Source organism: Corvus hawaiiensis, chromosome 5, assembly GCF_020740725.1.
Source record: "Corvus hawaiiensis isolate bCorHaw1 chromosome 5, bCorHaw1.pri.cur, whole genome shotgun sequence".
NCBI lineage: Eukaryota > Metazoa > Chordata > Aves > Passeriformes > Corvidae > Corvus > Corvus hawaiiensis.
Genome location: NC_063217.1, coordinates 41,856,910 through 41,875,763, shown reverse-complemented (window position 1 = coordinate 41,875,763; position 18,854 = coordinate 41,856,910). Strand labels below are relative to the sequence as shown.

At 40.2% G+C, this 18,854-nt stretch overlaps 1 protein-coding gene across 1 annotated transcript in view; it reads left to right on the top strand.

The window, feature by feature from the left end:
- Window positions 1-18,854, top strand: part of TSPAN5 (tetraspanin 5) — an 85,351-nt gene that overhangs the window by 643 nt on the left and 65,854 nt on the right. The window lies entirely within an intron of this gene.

Below are 18,854 nucleotides of genomic sequence, written 5' to 3'. Positions count from 1 at the left end.
TCGCCGCTCCTGGGCTGAGCACGGCCAGGAGCGACAGGGACGTGTGACAGCCCGGCGTGAGGCGGCGGGGGGATTTTGGATGAGGTGCGGGTGCGAGGCCGGGGTGCCGCTGCCTCCGGTCAGCCCTTCCCCGGGCAAGTTGTGGTGCTGCATTCCTCCACCTCCCGGGGGTGCCGGTTCCTCTTCCCTTCCGGCTCTCCTAATTGCTTTTGTTGTAAAGCGGGTTTAGTGCCTTCTTCCCCTCTCCCCGTCTTTTTCTTTTTTCCTGTTCCCTTCTTCCTTCCACGACCTCTGCTTTGTGGTGGGAGAGGAAGGGAGCAACCGGGCACCCAGGCCTGGAGAACGAATTGATCTGCATGTTTTCACGCTGCCATCCCTGTTAGATGCAAATAATAGAAAGAATCACAGCTCAGGTTCTCTGCACAGTGCTGTTTAATGATTTCACAGTGATGAAGTTGTGTATGGTTTATTATGATTAGCTATTAACACATAGTAGTAGTAGCAATAATAGGATGGAGGAGGGGGGAAACGGTATTTCCACCCATCCCTAAAGTGCAAGCCCGTAGGAGGCCTGTTTGGGCATTTGTTGGGATTCCTGGCTGTGCTGCTTGATCTGCCTGCACAGTATCTTGTTGCACCATTCCCCACCGGCTGTAGAGTAGGCAGAACTGTACAGTGAAATGTAACCTGCCTGTAACAGTACTTCTAGCATCTTCTGGATGTGTTGGATTTGAAAGAGAAGCAGCTGTTTTTGGATGTTCATACCAAATTTCATAACCACAGAGGGGGAGGGGAAGGGGTGAGCCTTCTCACACACATGTGAGTGATGAGGTCTTCTCACTGCATGGAATGTTAAAGTCAGGTGAAGGCTCTTACATGTACAGTTCCCCTCTTTCCATGAGGTATTCTGCACAGCAGTGAGAAACACGCATAAACCCAGCTTCACAGATTCACAGAACATTCTGAGTTGGAAGGACCCACCAGGATCATCGAGCTCTGGATTGAACCCAGATGGTGTGGGTGTGTTTTTGAGGGGCTTTGGAAGCAAGTTGAATACATATCCCATATAGCGGCTTGTTTGGACTAGAAAGGAGAATTGGGCAAAAAAGCCCCAACATCAACTTGAAAGTTATGGATGAAGGTAGGGAGGAATAGAGGAGAGAAACCTTCTGAGCAGTGCTGAGCTTCTGATTGTCCCCTTGGGGAGAACAGAGGACAGTGGTTACGTGGATAGCAGGTATCCATAGCTAACCTCAGGTCTATGTTCCTGGAAAATTAAGATACCTGAAGAAGATGTTTTGAAAGGATGGCAGTTTTGATTAAGTCCATTTATACTGTAATACCTTGCCTTAAACAAGAAGATATGCTGCGAGAGTGAAGCTGACTGTGGCTTTATGTCAGTGTTTACTTGGCCCCAGACCGACCCCTGCAGATGAACGGTAGCAAGCTTTGTATTATTCTGACCCTATAGAGCTGTTGTGATTGTACTCTTGGCTCAGTTTTTGGTTGTTGAGTTTGCCATGGTTTTTTTCCCTTGTCTGTTTTTTTGTTTTGATTCTGCTGGGCATATGTTGCTGTGAACACAGATACTTTTCAGCAGGGAGCAAGTAGTGTGAGGAACACTTGCGTGCTGTGTCCTTGGACTGAGAGAGGGAAGTTATGGTGGAATCTACATAGCCATGTTAACTTGGCCTTTCACACACTGTTGGTCTGTCAGAAGCTCTATGTTCTGTAATTTCCTTCATTTTATTCTCTGCAGGTGAATGTGTGGATGGTGCAAGTGGGGAAGTGGTTATGTTTTAGGTTTTCTGTAACTAGTCTTTTTCTTATTTCTGTGTTCCTGAGGCTGATGCAGCATAGCTTCTGCATGATGGCAGGTGTGCCTCTGTTGTAACTGAATGGGCTAAAGGCTTTATACTGCTGGAATGCTAATCTGAAAGCCTGAAAAAATACAATTGTGTATCACCCACTCTGCCACTTGCTCGATGTGTGGCCCTTGCTTGCAGATTTCCTCTTTTGCAAAATGCTAATTGTCTCATTTGTGTTCCTGGCTAAACTTCTTGAAATTCACAAAGACCAAGCACTTTGAGAGTTTAGTAATTTCTTTAGAATATTGTAATCTCTTTATGAGAGAGCCAGCATTTATTACCATGTCTCTCCTGATTTGGAGTGAAAACCTAGGCAGATACTCTTGTTGAATACATGTTAATGTTGTTTATACTGAAGTAATAGCAGACCCTTCAGTAACTGGGCCAGAAAAGCTGTAAATGAAAATTGCAAATTCAATTGATTGTTTACAGAAAGCGGTAATCAAAAATAGCCACTAATGTAGTCATTGTAAATAGATCGAAATGACAAAGAGGTGATCATATTAACCCCATGACACTTTCCAGGATCTTGCAAACAGAGAGATATATAGCACACCTTGTTAGACCTTCTATCTGAGTGTTATTATGTGGTGGTTTTAACACAACCTTTTAAAATGTTAATGTAAACAAAGAATATACTCTCTATTCTGCATCATAAAACAGTGGACTAAAAATAAAGAGAACTGAGTTGGAAGAGCAATGATTTTGACAAGAAAATTGTCAGTGCTTTGAATAGAGGAATATTACAGATCTGCTGAAATTATGTGGGGAATGATTGTACTTGCTACTTAAACTCAAGTTATTACAAAGAATCTGAGGCTTTAAATGCTACAGAATAGGGGCAAAATAAATTACCAGACCTTTTTGTCTTTTTTGTTTTGTGCTGGTCAGGTATTTTATGCCTTAAAAACCACAAGAGAATTATTAGGACAATTAATATGGGAAAGTTGCACTCCAATGCTGTGTGACTTTAGTTGTGACTAAAGGTGACAGTATTCTTTTTTAGGAGATAGTTCTCAGGCTTGCACCACTCCAGGTAACGTATTTGTGCCTAAATATGTGTTTTGTACTGTTGTAGAAGACAATATTATCTGCTGAATCTATGCATAATTAATGTTCTAGATGTATTTGCAGGCTTAATTTCTTTTGGAAATTCAGTGTTAAAGTTGATAAATACTCTGGAAATGTTTGTTCAGGAAAGCTTATTTTATGAGACTATTCTGTCATGGAAAAGGAAATCTCATTGGGCAGTCTCCAAAATAATATTCTGGAACAGAGAGCTAATAGGCACAAATGCATCTAAATCTAAGGCTGGAACTCAGTGTCGTGTTTCCCTTTACACTGCTCAGCTGCTGTCCTGCTGGTTGTGCACACACCTGTGCTTTAGCTCCACTGCCATTCTGCCGGTGCTAAAGCACCACACGCTCCGTGTGCTGCCTGTCTCGGCTGGCAGCTGCTGCGGTAGGCACTGCTTTTTCATGAGCCGTTCTGGTCTTGTCTCGGTAAAGCATAAAGCTGTAATATGAGTTAACAGAGAACACTTTTCTGTACTCAAAGCAAGCAAGCAAACAACACCTCCTTCCCCCTTTGGCTTCCATGTAGAACGATGTCAAAGGCATGGTGCTAAAGGTTAAAGTAGGCTGGCCTGCTTCACAAAGGGCAAGAACTATTTCCCCCTTACTTTAGAAAGACAGTTTTAGGCTGACTTTTAGTTTCAAGAGGTGTTTTTAATTGTTCTCTATGCTTTTTTATATTTATGGAAACGGTGGGTGTATACCATTGTTAAGATCTATATTTCAATCCACACTTGATTCTACTGACCCTGGTCTAATTGGAAAGATGTATAAAAAGCACTGACGCCTCAGAAACTTTATCTGGTGATTCATTCTAAGTTATGAGCTATGCTGCAATTATGATACATCAGCATACTACGAGTCATAACTCGTGTTTTAATTTGCTTGGCATCTGCTGTATTTGATGGCAACTATATGAGAATCTAGATAGTCTTCTGAATTACAGAGAGGTAGCGGGAAGAAAATAAGGTTATGTAAGTGTGTTACAGGAAAAGTGTTGGACAAGTGCACTGACCTTTAAAGGACAACCAGTAGATTGCTTATTAAATTTTGTGCATTGTTGATAGTTTATTTTTCAAAGGGGGAGAAGATAATTCTCTGATGTCAGCTGGTTTTCAGATATCCACAAGGAAGTTTTGATTATGTAATTTTTCCCTTGCCACAGTGGTTAAAAAAAACCCCAAACAAATCAATGTGAGGCTTGTTCCATGCAATTTTGGAATGCGTTCTGTAGCATTTGATCTTTGCATTGGGAGGATGTCCTTGCAGTAGAAGTGGAAGCATTCCGTTCATTTCCCTCCTCTCCCCCTTTATGATCAAATGGCTTTTATTTTTTCATTTTACATTTCTTCATAGCACAGATGAAGCATAGCTAAGCATTCCACCTGTGGTCTTGTCAGAAAGAGAATAATGCTTGTTTTGGGCAAGTACTCCACTGTTTTGTAACAGTGAAAGGTTGGGGGCGTATATACTGGTGAAATAGGTGCATTATTGTGAGGTCGGGATTCTTGAATTCCTCAGTGTCTCTTTCAGCAGATGTAGCCTCAGTCTTTCAAATGCATATAAAAATTTAGTAACTGCTGGCTCCGGGGGACTTACTTCAGATTTGTAGAGGTCATACTTAGAATAAAAATTTTCCTTGCCTTGTATTCCCTCATAACGTTGTGGTAGGGTGTGTCATTGGTAATATAAAAAGAAATAGGTGAGGAACATGGGAGAAACTATTTCCTTTCTCATAAATATTTGTTTTGTCAAAATTGGGTGTTCATAACTGTATTACTGTTTTAAGTTATTTGATGTTTCTATTTTCTAAAAGATTGAAGAAGCATAAGGGAACTAGAACTAGAGAAAACACGTGATTAATTGTGTGACTTCTCTTGTTTGATGTCAATGTGCTTCAAGAGAATATTATTGGAACTATCATATGCAGCTTATATACTTTCCTTCTGTGTTAAAGATGAATTTGCTAAATATATTTACCAGTCTTCCACCTTGATTGAATTGTCACAGTATGTTTTTTCTGGTGACACATCTGTCTCAAAGTATGAAGAGTCAATTTTGAATCTTCAGTGTCCCAGTCAGAGAAAAGCTGATCCATGTGAATGGCACCCAGAGCACAGGCAGCCCCAACAGAATACTTCTGTGAGTGAAACATCTTACGGGTATTTGTGTGTGCAAAAAGAAATTATCATTGGTCCTAATCCCATTGCCCTTGTTGCATGTTGATAATATTTCCATAAAAAAGGCAACAAATCCATGTTCTGCAACATTGAATTTGAAGGCGGTTGTGCTACCTTAATTCTAATAAGGCAGTCTTTGCACTGTGAACTTTTTGGTGTATGTATTAGGATGTACATCTTCAACTGTAGTGGATGATGTAATAGGCATGTAGGGAAGGCATGAGCTGTTCTGGGGAAGTAGGACTTTCTTTTTCCAGATGAGAACCCAGAAAACATGTTCTTGTAAACAAAAAAATTACATACAAGGTGCAGTTGATTTAGGGTAATTTTCAGATGGAAGATGTGGAAGGGAAAGGCTTTTTTTTTGGAGGGGGAGAAGAGGGGTTCAGGGTTTTTTTTTGTGTGGAGAGTAGTAAGAAGAAAAATGTAAGGGACTTCTCTATCCTCTCCAGTGGACAGGATTGAAAGTATGTATGTAGTCTGTTATTTAAGAATGCTCTCTAAGACCTAATTCTATAGAATTACCATAATCCTGATGTACTCCTTAGTGAACTTTAATTTATTCTTTATTCCTCAAACTCTGTAAGATGCAAGTTAATGATTGGTAGAGGATGAGAAACTTGAACTTACAGTTAGTGAAACATCACTTCCTTTTCTTTTGAGTCCCAGTTCTACGAATAGACGTTTTGAAGTCTATGTTGAAAAAGCATGATAAGCTGTTTTTGGCACCAGGGGTGCTACAAGTTATAAATTTGGAGCAAAAAGCTGATGTGTTGTTAAGTGCTCAGGCTAGATACTTCAACAGTTCATACTCCATTAACCAAAAGCAGTAACCTGTGAAGATTTGCTATGGGCATTTAGAATACAATGTTTTGCTTTCAGTTAAAACCGGAGGTGAGAGAAAATATTTTTGACCCAAAATAATCACTTGACCTAATTCTACCAGCTAGGAAATTCTGGTCTTAAACTACAGTGCTTCAGGAGAGCCTTGTTTTGCCCAAAATTTGCAGCACGCTTCTCAAATGCATGGCTAGTAGCCTGTCAACAGGACTGTAATTGTTTTATTGATGTAGACAGGAGAGCAGGGAGCTGAACAGCTCATGAAGTAACCCAGCTCTGTTAGAGATGACCCAGAAGTCACAGTCAGCATTAGCCATGAAAGTGCCTTCCAGTATGGTAGTATTTTAAACTTCTTCATTTCTGACTTTTACATTAGCTAGAATTTCATGGTGACTTTGTACTCGTGTACAGTTTGTCTGTTGCTCATTAAAAATTAGCAAATATTTTTACAATGAGGTAAAGAATTAAAACAAAAAAAGCTTGTCCAATTTCTGATGAATATACTGAATTGCATTTCATAACAGTTTTACAGTGCAAAATCCAGCAATACATTAGGCCTTAAATCAGTAAAGAATAACCTTTCTTTTTCATTGTACTATCATGTGAATTTGCAAAACATCCCATTTTTTGTGATCGTGCTGCTGCTGCTGCCACAAAATAGCTTATTTCGTGATGCAAGGCCCCAAAAAACACTCACTTAATGAGACTCCTGAAAGGGTTTACAGTTTCTCACGTGCTCTTGAGTTAGATGCACAGGAGAAATGCTGACAAGATGTTCTCAAGAGGTCAAAACAACAAAAACTTCACTGGCAACTTCAGAAAATCAGATAACTTTGGCAAAAGTTTAGAGCAGCATTCACTCAACATAAAACACTTCGCAGAGTATTAACATAGCCCATTCAAGTAAGCAAACTCCAAGCCTGTCTGATTTTGAGTTACTCAAAACTCTGAGAAGAGGGAGTTAGAAGAAGAAAGAGGAAGAGAGAAAGACAGGAAAGATACAGAAAAGAACAAGTATGGCTACCACTCCTGGTTCCAGCAGTGTTCAGCTGATAGAAATTCCAAGAGGAGGTAGGGTCAAGACCTGTGCTTGCCTCATGCTTCAGTTCAGTACCCTTGGCTTTCCTGAGCCCTTCCCCCAGGTTGGACTTAGGGTCATCTGGCCCCTCTGGGGCTAGACTGGGGCTCCAGGGATGGGATGTGGAGCATTGCCTCTGGTGTGGCAGGGACTGGTTACCACTGTGTGGCTGGGATACAGGCCCAGAGGGGGATGTGTGTGTGCAGAGCAGGGCATCGCCTCCCCAGAGCAAGGCCTGACTTACCTCTTCTCCTGTACATGCACCCAAAATATTTCGAGCCAGCGGCCCTCCCAGTCTCTCCCATGTGGTTCTCTGTGGATAGAGATTTTCCCTGATTTCAGCAGTATTTTGTACAGGTGTAAGGGTTGGTGTGGGTGGATGTCACTGTTGGCATAGTGCTCAGTGTAGCTGCTTCTGTAACATCCACAGAGATCTAGAGGAGTTCAGCCTTCTCCGTATGCTGGCATTTAAAAATGTCAGTAACACACTGAGGCTTGCAGTCAGGGGTGCTTGATTTGGTATCAAACTCTGACTCAGTGTGATCTCATATAACCTCCAGATGGCCTGACTTGCAGAGATGCTAAAAACAGTCAGATCCTACTCCTTTAGCATTATAAACTAAATGAGGCTGTTGCAGTATTTATTTTAATGCACATCAGTCTCCACATCAGATTCTTCAGCTAATGTTTCAGCTTTCTAGTCACTTTCCTCTGGACAGCATTTAGAATAAGTATTTCATCACACACAGAGGATCTTGTGAATGAACTGTCAATTTCCCACAGAACTGGGAAAAATCAATATGCCTCTTCCAGGCCTTGAAAATGCCTCTGCTCCTAGTGAAGACTCTGTTACATCAAATCATATTGAAAATCATTTCAAGCAACATTCCTGATGTGTGGTGACAGAAGAGCTTTTTTCCTTTTGCAGCAAAGCGAATAAATACTATGAAAACACTTTGTACCTATTCTGTATTTGCTGCCTCCTGGTTTTCCCAACAGCAAAACTTCTTACAGGGGAAAAACAACCAAAGAATTATAGGAGCTTTTGCTTAAATAGGTTCTCTTTCTCCTCAGTAAGCAAGTAACATTATTTCTAAAAGTGTTTGGTCCTTCTTTGTCGTATTGAATTCAGAGAAGGCATTAAAAGAAGACTAGACGTCTTTAGATACGTGCAATATTTTGGGTTCATAGAGACTTCTGTTTTGTTCACTTCATCAGCTTGGTGTTGATCAGTTAAAACCTGAGTATGTCTGCTGTCATTGCTCTAGTAAGCTACTGTTAGAGGGTACTGAGTATGAAATAAGTGATACTGCAAGGATGCTTGCAGTAACTTGGCCTATGGGGTGTTTCCTAGGGTTAGTGGATTATGTGTGATGAGAGTCCAACTTAATTTATATTGATTTAGGGACAAATCTTCCATGACATGGAACATTATTTTGTGTCACAATTTTCTCTGTGTCAAGAGGGCAGGCTCTCTCAACTGAGCTCTGGTGCCCCAAGCAAAGGTGCAGCAGCTCTGTGTGTGGGATGTCATCCCAAGCAGACCCACCTTGTGCCTGTCATTTTGTCCGAGCCTGCACTACAGGTTCTCCCTGTTGGATACCTTTGCTTTACGTACCCATGTGTAGGGCATATACTTACCCTTGTGAGGCTGGGTTCTCTGTGCTTGCCTCTCATTGAACTGCATCCCTTCTGCTACATTCTGTTTGCCAATGGGCTGTGATTTAAAAATCCTGTGATTTAAAAAGTTTGAAGGAAGTTCCCTCTATGTGCTGTAAATGGTTTATATATAGGAGCAGAGACATTGAGGAAAAGGTTCATAGATAATGTATGGCAAAGGTTTTGTTGCTTTGTGCTGTGCTTCAATTAACTATGTCACCTTGTGGAAGAGTCTCTGCAATGCCATGTGATTGGAGTGTTTCAGACTGGAGCGCAGAATTTGGAAATGGTGACGTTTCAAAACAGAAATCAGATAATGAGAAGGGTTGCCAAGTACCGTGGGCACCTCTCAGCTGGGAGTATACTGGGGTGTTCTACTATGCACAGAGCAAGGGTTTCAGATTCTTTAATTTTAATTTTTGCCATTTAAATATAAAACGAGAAAGATTCCCTGTTCCATGTGGGTAAAAGATAGTTTTGTAGAAATTGTCTTCCTGACTGCCAGTTCATGTGGGTATATGTCTACAGGAGTATGTGTGAATTCAGTCAGTCCAACAATGATTAAATATATAATTAAAGAATAGTTAAATATATAATGAAAATAATTTAAAAAGAAGAGGTAAGACTTGTAAAATTAGAATTCCTCTTTTCCAAGGAGTTATCCAATTAATTTCTAGATGAAAATTCATCCAACTGGCTTGTGAAGACTATAAAATATATATAAAAAATATGTATGATTGCAGTTAAAAAATAACTAAGGTCCAGTTTTTATTCAGTATTGCTTGACAACTATTCTCTTGTTTCTTTTTCTCTCTATGGCCATTAAGGGGGGATGTGAACTGCTGCCTAACTCAATTTTTTTTTCATCTCCGTATGCCTAGGAGGACCTGTTTCTATTGCAGGGCCACTTCCCACTTTGGTTGTGGGAGCTTTTCAGGATTGGTTTTGGTGTGCGGCCTTGCAAATTCTGGTGTCAGAATGAGAGCAGGAGGCTGCAAACAGCTGAGGCTGGCAAAAAGCTGCAGAGCCAAATGTGTTAATGCAGCTTCAGTGGACTGACAGCAGTCAGTTACCAGATTTGGCTGAGAACTCTCTCATCTGGGTCAATTTCTATTGATTTGCTGTTTGGCTCCAAGAATGAAGTGTGGGAAGATGGTAGGACCAGCTTCTCCTTTCCCTGCATAGATCGACTTAAAGTGATCAGCTCTAAGTGAATTGGTTTTGGACTATGGTGTACACAGAGGTGTAAGACACGATGCTGGGTCAATATTTAGCTCACTCCAGTGAGGACTTTTATGCAGATATAAGTGCTACCCCTCTGGTGCACTTTGATCTTCACTGTTTTTGTAAAAGTTATGGTGGTTATCTGTTTACTCCTGCTTGCTCAGTGATGTTGGAGTAACAATAAACAGTGATTATCTTCCAAGGTTATTGTAATGTGAACTAAATTTGAGCTTAAGTGGACAGCTCCATCATTTATCTCTCTGGTTTTTCCTTCCCATAAATGTTATTCCAAACACTGTGCCGCTCCCTGTAAAAACGCTAATCCTTCATTGGTGTGGCCTGCTAGATGGGGTGGCAAGTGACCTTTCTGAAGAGAGTTTGTCGTGATTATCCATTCCCAAGTGGTATCCTTTCTGGGGGCTTGTTACATGCAAATGGTTAGTATGCGTTCAACGCTGGAGATACATTTATATATATATAACACTATGCATGCATATATATATATATATATAAAATATATCCACAAAATAATGCAGTAATTAAAAAAAAATTCTGATTTGCTAGAGCAGAAGTTTATTAACTTATGTACCTAAAAGCAGGACTTGAAGGGACTGGAAACACGTCTAACTGCTGTTGCATGCAGAGAAGGACTTTGCTTCCTCTGACTGTATTCTGATGCTGTGTTCCTGCTGGGAGCTCTGGCATGGTCACACGTAGTGTTCCCACTTCAGATGTGTGGGGCTGGGTGTGGTTTGAAAACATTGCTTTCTTTTTGTATTCTTTGTTTTGAGAATAGGCAGAACCACTGCCTGGATAGTCTAAAGGTTTGTGGTGTTATTCGAATCAATATTTATTCTGCAGGAACTTTTTCATGCAAATAAGTATGTATTTGGCTCAAGAACGTAAGCCAATTGCATTTTTACATGGTTTATATCCTTTTGGCCTCTGCTTTCCTACATTTTTCCTAAGCCACTCTCATGCCTGTGGGAGAGGAAGTAGCTCCTGCAAGAATGCAGCTAATAACTTTGCATATTAAAGAAAACCAATCCCAATCCTGATGAGACTGACACTCAAGGATTTGTGCCACTGTAGTAGATGAATGAATTGTGACTCCCATCTGGCCATTTTTATTTGAATACTCTTCTCTGCCCCATAGATTCATGATCCTATCAGCTGTCCTGCAGTGGGGCTGACATCTGAGAGGCAAAGGACAGCTGTGGGCTACAGTAGCTTTTGTCTTCAACTTCCCCATCCCAGAAATAGGTGTGTGTGTAGGATTTCTAGTGAACTCTCTATCATCTGGTGTTTCGTATATTGTTTTAAATGTACCATGCCTGTTAAATGGCAGTGATGAAGTACTCCACTTACTTGTGGTTTTCATGTCAACAGCAGCTCACTACTGCCTAGAGAAATTACCTTGCCTCTTGTAAATACCCTATTCTTGTTGGTTTTGCCCACCTTTCAGTTTGTGCTCTACTCCAGCTTGCAGAGGCTGTTCTCTCTGTTCTATTCTCCAAGGAAGTCCTTTCTGTGTCTGTTCTTACACTTGTCACCTGGAGTAGAAAGCTCACAGGAGCCTCTACATGGTCACTGTCATGCCGCAAGAGAGGCAGTTTGCGAACTCTATTATTGGAGTTCAGCCATGTGTCCACAGGAAAGTGGGAAGGGGAAGTAAAAACCCAACACTGGCTGGTTTTTGTACTATTTTATAAGGTTCTTGTTCCTATTTGACAAACAGCTTTGTTCCATAAGCACGTGTACGCCTTTCAGTGTAATGTGCAAGCATCTCCTTTTGAAACAGCAAGCCTCACGTTGGTGCAAGACCTCCCAAATAACACCGTGGGAGATAATACTTCTTTAGTTACTGTGTCAAACTTTAAGTCTGGTGAATATCCAAGCTGTGCATACAGCTCTTGCTCTGATGTGAAGAATGTCACATTTCATAACAATTCATAAAAAATTGCTGCAGGACTGAGCTGTGTAGAATCAAGTGTGGTAGAATGGATGAGGCTATTTTAGGGACTGGCATGGTCATAGAGATTTGAGGGATGTGCTGAGTCTCCTGTTTGCACCATGTGGAAGGCCTGTTGCTGTTGAAGTCCAGGATCTCAGTGGTGTTACTTGAGGCTGGAGTACAGGGCTGAAATTTAAATATGCTGGTGATTATTGCTGCTGTATGAGTTAGAAACATACTGTGAAGTCCTAAGTACTTTATGGTGAGAGTTGGTGGGACTCCTATATCTTTGGAGATGCATCAGAACTCTGGTGAGTATTTCTACTTAAATCTTCTTAGGGTACTAAGGTCAGATTTTAATTTATGCTAAAAGGCTACCTTGTTCCTATCTGCCATTGTAACATGTCCTTAAAATCACTGCAGATGATATTTATGGAGCAAGCTAGAACAATTCTGGTATATCAAAATTGTGTGTTAACAAAATTGTTCAAGTGAGCAGTATTAGACTCCTAGCTTGACGAGTTTGAAGGACTTAAGATGGAAAGATGGACTTTGCATTGTGGGATATGATTGGACTTCTGTATAAATGACGGTGAGAAGAGAAACTTGTAATTTGTCACAGAATAAGCAGGAATGGAATACACACATTTGTTCATAAAGCAGAAGGTGTTTAAGAATGTAAGCTTATAAAAGTGAGAGGGTAGTCATATTTTGTCTGAAAAAAGACTTGCTTTGTTTTTTATTCCATTTCCATCTTTCTTTCTGGGAAGATACTTTTCTGCAGTTATTGTTATCAAAGTGCTGCTCTTGTCATTGTTTCACTCAGTTTTGTTAGTAGAATTTTAGTTCAAAAACTTTCTACCTTGGAAAAAACAAACACAAAGGCAAACCAAAACAAACACCCATAAAGTTGTTTCAGAATTCACAGAAAACAAACTGTGGATCAATTATTAAGTGGCTTCCCTCTCCCTCATCCACTTCCTGATGTGTTATTAATTTTGCATGAGCCCCCTGCTTAGCCCCTCATGCACTTAGAGTATAGAGCGCAAAGGCTTTCAGCACTGTTAGTGACTGGGTACTTACTATGACCCTCTGCATAAGAGCAGACAGATCCTGCTGACTTCAGTGGGAATCACTTGTTGGAAGCTGCATAATTGTTTTACAAACAACGTAGGTTTTTTAAAAAAAAAAAAAAAAAAAAGGGAGGATATGTGAGAAAGCCCAAAGAGGTCCCCCAAACAAAACACTGAAAAGTTGTTCAAAAGAGCTGGAGTAATTACTTCAGTTGCCTAAGTAGTTAAATCCTGGCAAAAAGAATGATGGAGTGGTCTAACCAAAATCTCTGGCAGACAACAGTCGAGCCTACCAGGGTGTGTTCCTGCTCATTTGTGTTTCAGAGTAAGCAGCTTGCCTGGGCATCCATTACATGATAATTTCCCTGTGGCAACAGGAGCTCTATAAGACTCTAACACTTAGATCATTGAGAGAACTTAGCTGATGAAGGACGCAGAGTTCATCCTCAGCAAGCAATTGTGACTGTGTTTTCTCTAATTGTAGAGTAGTGGTGTGCTTGTACAAAGTAGCTTTACATGTGCTGAAATACGTGCAGAAAACAGTGGTTTCTGCAGGCTATGTGCTTTGCTACCAGTCTGGACAGCAAGCTGGTCACTGCTGTCATTTTTTATAAGTAGTGATTCATAGCACTTCATTGAGTACTGAGTCCTGCTTTTGCCAGGCATGTACATAATAACAGGAACTTCATGATGAGTTTGTGTCCAAGGAAGCTGCTAATGCCCAGCTCTAAAGCACCACTACTGATGTGCTCTACCAGCAGCTCCCTAAGAAATCTCCACATTGTATTAGTGGCATCTGAACTTTAACAACAGTTTAGATTAAAGATAGTGGCTTCTGCATGAAGTATGTTCTATTATTGCTAATGGTGTCTTATCAAGTAAGCTAGTGTGTCAGATAAAAGAATTTCTGTAAACAAAGTATAAAAGAAGCTGTATATATAAATCAAGCCTGAAAATCAAATTACGGCTGAATGGGGACTGAACATCTTGGTCTAGTTTTCTTTATGCTTTGGTGATTGATAGAGAAAAAGTAAAAACAGTCTCTCTAAGTGCAGAACTTGATGAATATTGCATTTATTTTCTACTATTGGATTGTTTCAGCACTTTGTAGTAAAACAATATGAGTAGGTAGTTATACTTCGTGCTAGTTCCAGTGGTTTCAATACTGTTAAAAGTAAACATCAAGAGCCACCTTTCTTTTTGCCCTTAAGGAAGGCTTTAAAGAAATGTGAAACTGCTTCTTATCGATAGTTTAGATAAAAAAAAAGTCAAGGTTAACAATCCCTGCTTTTAGATTCATCACACCACTGATCGAGATGAAGAACTTCGAGCTATTGCACTGAATCCTTAATCTGCTACATTGTCACATACCTTTAAATGAAACATTAACCTCCAGAGCCAAAAATGGTTCCAAGATTTTGGAGGAGATGTGCTGAGCCTTGCCTTTTGACTAGATTTAATGCAAGAGAGTTTCCTAGGGAAAATAATCTTGCTCTTATTTTTCCCTCTAGTGTGTGAAGAAACAATATATCAACGTATCTACAGCTATTATTAAACAAGTTAAAGTGTTAATGATAAAGAAGTGAAAAAATGTTTCTTTAAAGATCGTGTACTCTGGAGTTCTGTTAGTTTTGTGTGGATTAACAATTTAAATACCTCGAACAGGTTGGTTGGTTTGTTTGTTTTAAAATATCTTCGGCTGTATTTTGTGTGGTGTGAAAGATGTGATAAAAAGGCATTTTTGAATAATCTTTAATTTCCAGCTGGGGTCCCATACAATTCAAAGGTAGTTTGGAGTTTTGGTGGTTTTGTCCCAGGGGGAATTTGAAGATGGTGTCCTTGCCAGCTAAACCAACTTAAAGCCTGTGTAAGATACAGCTTCATGGACCAACTGGGAGTCTGGTGAAGAGTGACATGGGAGGAGAACAACTTCCCTCAGGGGAGGATGTGACTGGGGGAGCCATTTTGCTACAGAAGCACCAAATTGCTTTACCTGCCTTGATTTAAAGCTGTGTACGGGTTTTTTTTTTGTGAGTGGTGTCCACATCAAACACCAACCCTGCAATTAGTATTTGGCATAATTAGTAATTTCTGTGGACAGACCCAGTCTGCAAAAGTCCCCCCTACTGTACACTGAGCAATGTCCCTTGGGAATATTTAATCTTAATTAGCTCAAGTCTGTGTCAAGCTCATTGTCATTTCCATATTGTTTTCAAAGTCTGATACCTTTGATCAACCCCAGGTTGAGTTAGGAAAGCCTAAGGTGTGAAAGGAATGTTGAAGTCTGCAGAGCTACAGTTACTACAGAAGTTATGGAAACGAAACCATTAATACTGGTCTGGTATGACCCAGTAGGAATTTGTCTGGAATGGTATTTCTACTGCACTTTGCTGAAGGGTGATTAAGGTGTGGTTTTTTCTTTCTCCCTTGAACTTTGGGATGAATATGTGTCTAGTGAAAATTCTTCTTTCTGGCTTAATCTGCGATAATGCCAGCAGTTTGTACTTCGTGGTCTGTAAACTGTTAAAAAATTTCAAAAAGCATTCTCAGTGTTCAGAATGAGAGTAGGGTGAAGTTTATGTATTTGTTGTTTGTTCCTAACAAATTATAATCATAAAGTAACTGGAAGCAAAGAAGTAAATACAAAGATTAGTATTGGATGTAATTTTGTGAGCTTATTAAAGGTAGCTCTGAAATTCTCAAGAAATTATATTACTTTAGTGAAAATATATAGCATTAAAACATTGGTTTAAGTTCAGACATAATACACTATTAATCAATTCCTTTAATATGGGCATTTTGCATTTAAAATAAAAGGGAATGTTCTTGGATTTGGATAGGACGCAAGGATGAAAACTTGCACAGGGCTAGACAGAAAGTTCTTTTGAAGCTTTGATGGGTGATGTGCTGTGAGGTTTTCTAGTCTTTTCTCTCTGACATCTAATACTATGTTTGGATTGAAGCATTTCCTCAGATAGAAAATAACTAAAATAAGGTGTCACTGCCAAGGCAGACCTCAGCCTTTTTAGAAATGCAACTAAGAGGCCATACCCGTGATCACGCTGGACCAGGCAATAGGTCTGTTTAAGGTAAATATCCTCAGAAAACGACCAGCGGTAGACAGCTGGTGAGAAGTGTAAGAAACAAGGCAGGTACATAATGATAAATCTTAGGGAATATGCTCTGAATCCCCAGCCTTTCAGATCCAGAATTAGTATCTTTGTACTTGGTATCACTATATGATATTTTTCTTTGTGACTTTATCTAGTTGATTGTTGAATCTCTAATTTTCTGAAGTGAGTGACATCCAGTTGTTAGCTGTACCTCTTTTCTATTAGTATTGGCTTTCTTTGGGAGAGGTGGAGTTTAAACGGGCATCTAATAAAGCATTCTACAGCTTAGAGTCAATTAACTTTCATGTTCATCTGCTTAGCTTCTGTGAAACCACAATGAAAATCCTGCATCTGAAGAATGTAGTTTGAAACACCTTTTATCTGCTCCCTGCTGTACCCTGCCCCTGGCTTTTCCACACAATACCATTAAGAAACAAATTTTGGACACCTTCCTTTTCAGTGGTTCAGATGGTTGAATTGGGAGGTGTGTAAAGTTAAGTGAGTGTATTAGTCCAAGGCAGCTACAGCTGGATGTCACAGATGAAAAAACTTGCTGCTGGGAAGAGGAGCTTTAAGTTTCCAGATAGTGACCTAGTTGGATCTTTACACAGCTCCTCCAGTTGCAATGGAATAACCATTTTCAGCCCAGGCCATGTTTTAACAGTAAGACATATAGTTGCAGTTTTAATGGAGGATTGCAGTTCCTTGCAGTTCTGTCCTTTTTCATCCTCTCCCATGCTTCCCAAAAGGAAGAAACGTGCAAGCCTAAACTCCCAGAATCCTTATATAATTTTGCCATTGATTATGATACAACCTTGTTAAGTAACAAAATAGTATCCAAGAGAGAACTGTGATGGGCAAGTGAATCTGAAGGGTGTTCTCAGGCAGACACCACGCTATTCCTTCCTTTGACTATGATTTTGGAAGATTCCAGTAACTGGCTGTAACATAAAAGGTCAAATGTAGCACGTACCTGTTATTTTGGAAGGAAAGGTGTAAAGTTCCTTTCTTGTCTGGGCCCCGAGAAAGCTCCTAAGCAAATGTATGGCTTATGGGCAGTGCTGCCTAGGCTGTCTGTGAAGCAGGGACCAGTGTTGTGTTGAGAGTACAACCCTGAGGGGGGTTGCAAAAGGTAAGTCAGTGGCCAGGCAGTAGAGTGGAGTCACTGGTGCTGTATAAACCTGGCATCTGGAAGGTTGTGTCATAGCCCAAGCAAACTTCTTAATCAAGGCAAGTTTATAAAAATTATCTTACCTTATACCACAGCATTGGACATCTGATAAAAGAAATGTGAGACTTTTCTTGTTTATTCGCAGAGTAGTCATGGGAAGGAAGGAAGAATGTGTCATGGATGACAACTAGTATTTACTGGCTGACAAAGAAGAGAGAGGCAAGGGAGCAACATAACCTCATAAGAGAGCATGATCAGATCCTTTACAGCTAGCTGAACATCCAGAGACTGGCTTCAGATTTATACTAGTTTACTAGGCTTGAGAAAGAACTCTGTAAGCTTTTTTTTTTTCCCCAAAGACTTTTTGTTTTACTTACAAAGGCATTCAGAAGCACTCATTTATTATTTATAAGTTCTTAAGTTCTTATTCTCAGGTCCATGATCTGAACCCCTTGGGCGCTGGATTTCCAGGTAAAGAACTTAGTCTTGTTGCTGTAGGAAAGCTCAAAAAAAAAAAAAAAAGACAAAAAAAGGCCTGAGAAAACAGTTTGGTAGCTGTTCATCTTGAAATTTGTTTTATTTGCTGCATGGGGATCTATTTTGGAAGTACTTCAATGAAAAGTTGGACAGTGGAACAAAACACTTTAAGGGATAGCATTTAAGTGTGCATTCCCTTGATTGATTGATTTTGTTTTCTCAAGTTTTTAGGTGTGTGATTTTGTGTGTTTTTTGGGGGGGGTGGGTGGTTTTGTTTGGTTTTTTTGTTGTTGTTGTTGTTATATATATGTGAAGTACTTGGATTAATTCCTGTTTTCCTGGCAGCAACAAAGAGTTGTTCCCTGTCTGCCACATCCTTGTTCACTATATAACTGTGTTCTGCATCACGCCTTGATCTTCCATACGGTAGATTCTACTGAATGAGAAATAAACCTGTCCTGTAAACTGAATTTAATCTATAGGCTAGATCTACTTCCAAAAGTGTAATTGATAGAAAACTGTGCGTTTTTCTAGCATTAATAAAATCCAGTGTGATTTTAACACTGTGTGATTTAATCACTGTGTGATTAACAGTCCATGTTAGCATGTTTACTTTTTTATATATATATACACAGGTATGTGTGAGTGTGTGTATATATATTTTAACGTTTTTTCCTGGTTCTGTTTTTCCACTTCTGCTCCATACCAATACTGCTGAAGCTCATGTAAGAGGACAGCTCTTGCTCTTGCCAGCCAGAATCTGTTTTTGCAATGAGGGGTCCCTGCTGGGGAAGCCTTTCTTTCCCTGCTCTTTCTTCTCTCCGCAGGGTAGCAGGCATAAGGACTGCCCTCCTGTCTGCTCTGCTGACAGCCGTGCCTTCTCTGCTCCGACTGCAGCAGCTGCTGCTCCTCAGCCTGACTGAGAGAGCATAAATTAAAATACAAAGGTCTCCTGTGGCCACTCTTGGCTGGCAGTGCAATGGCAGATCAGATCTTCCTACATCATCTTCACTTGACTTTCTTCTTTTTCTCAAGAATTTCCTCTGCATTTGTATCAGTCAGTCTTTTACCACTGGGCTGAATAGAAGCAGCAATCCAGTAACTCTAAATATTTTATGTGCTTGTGTCACTGGAGCAGTTTGCA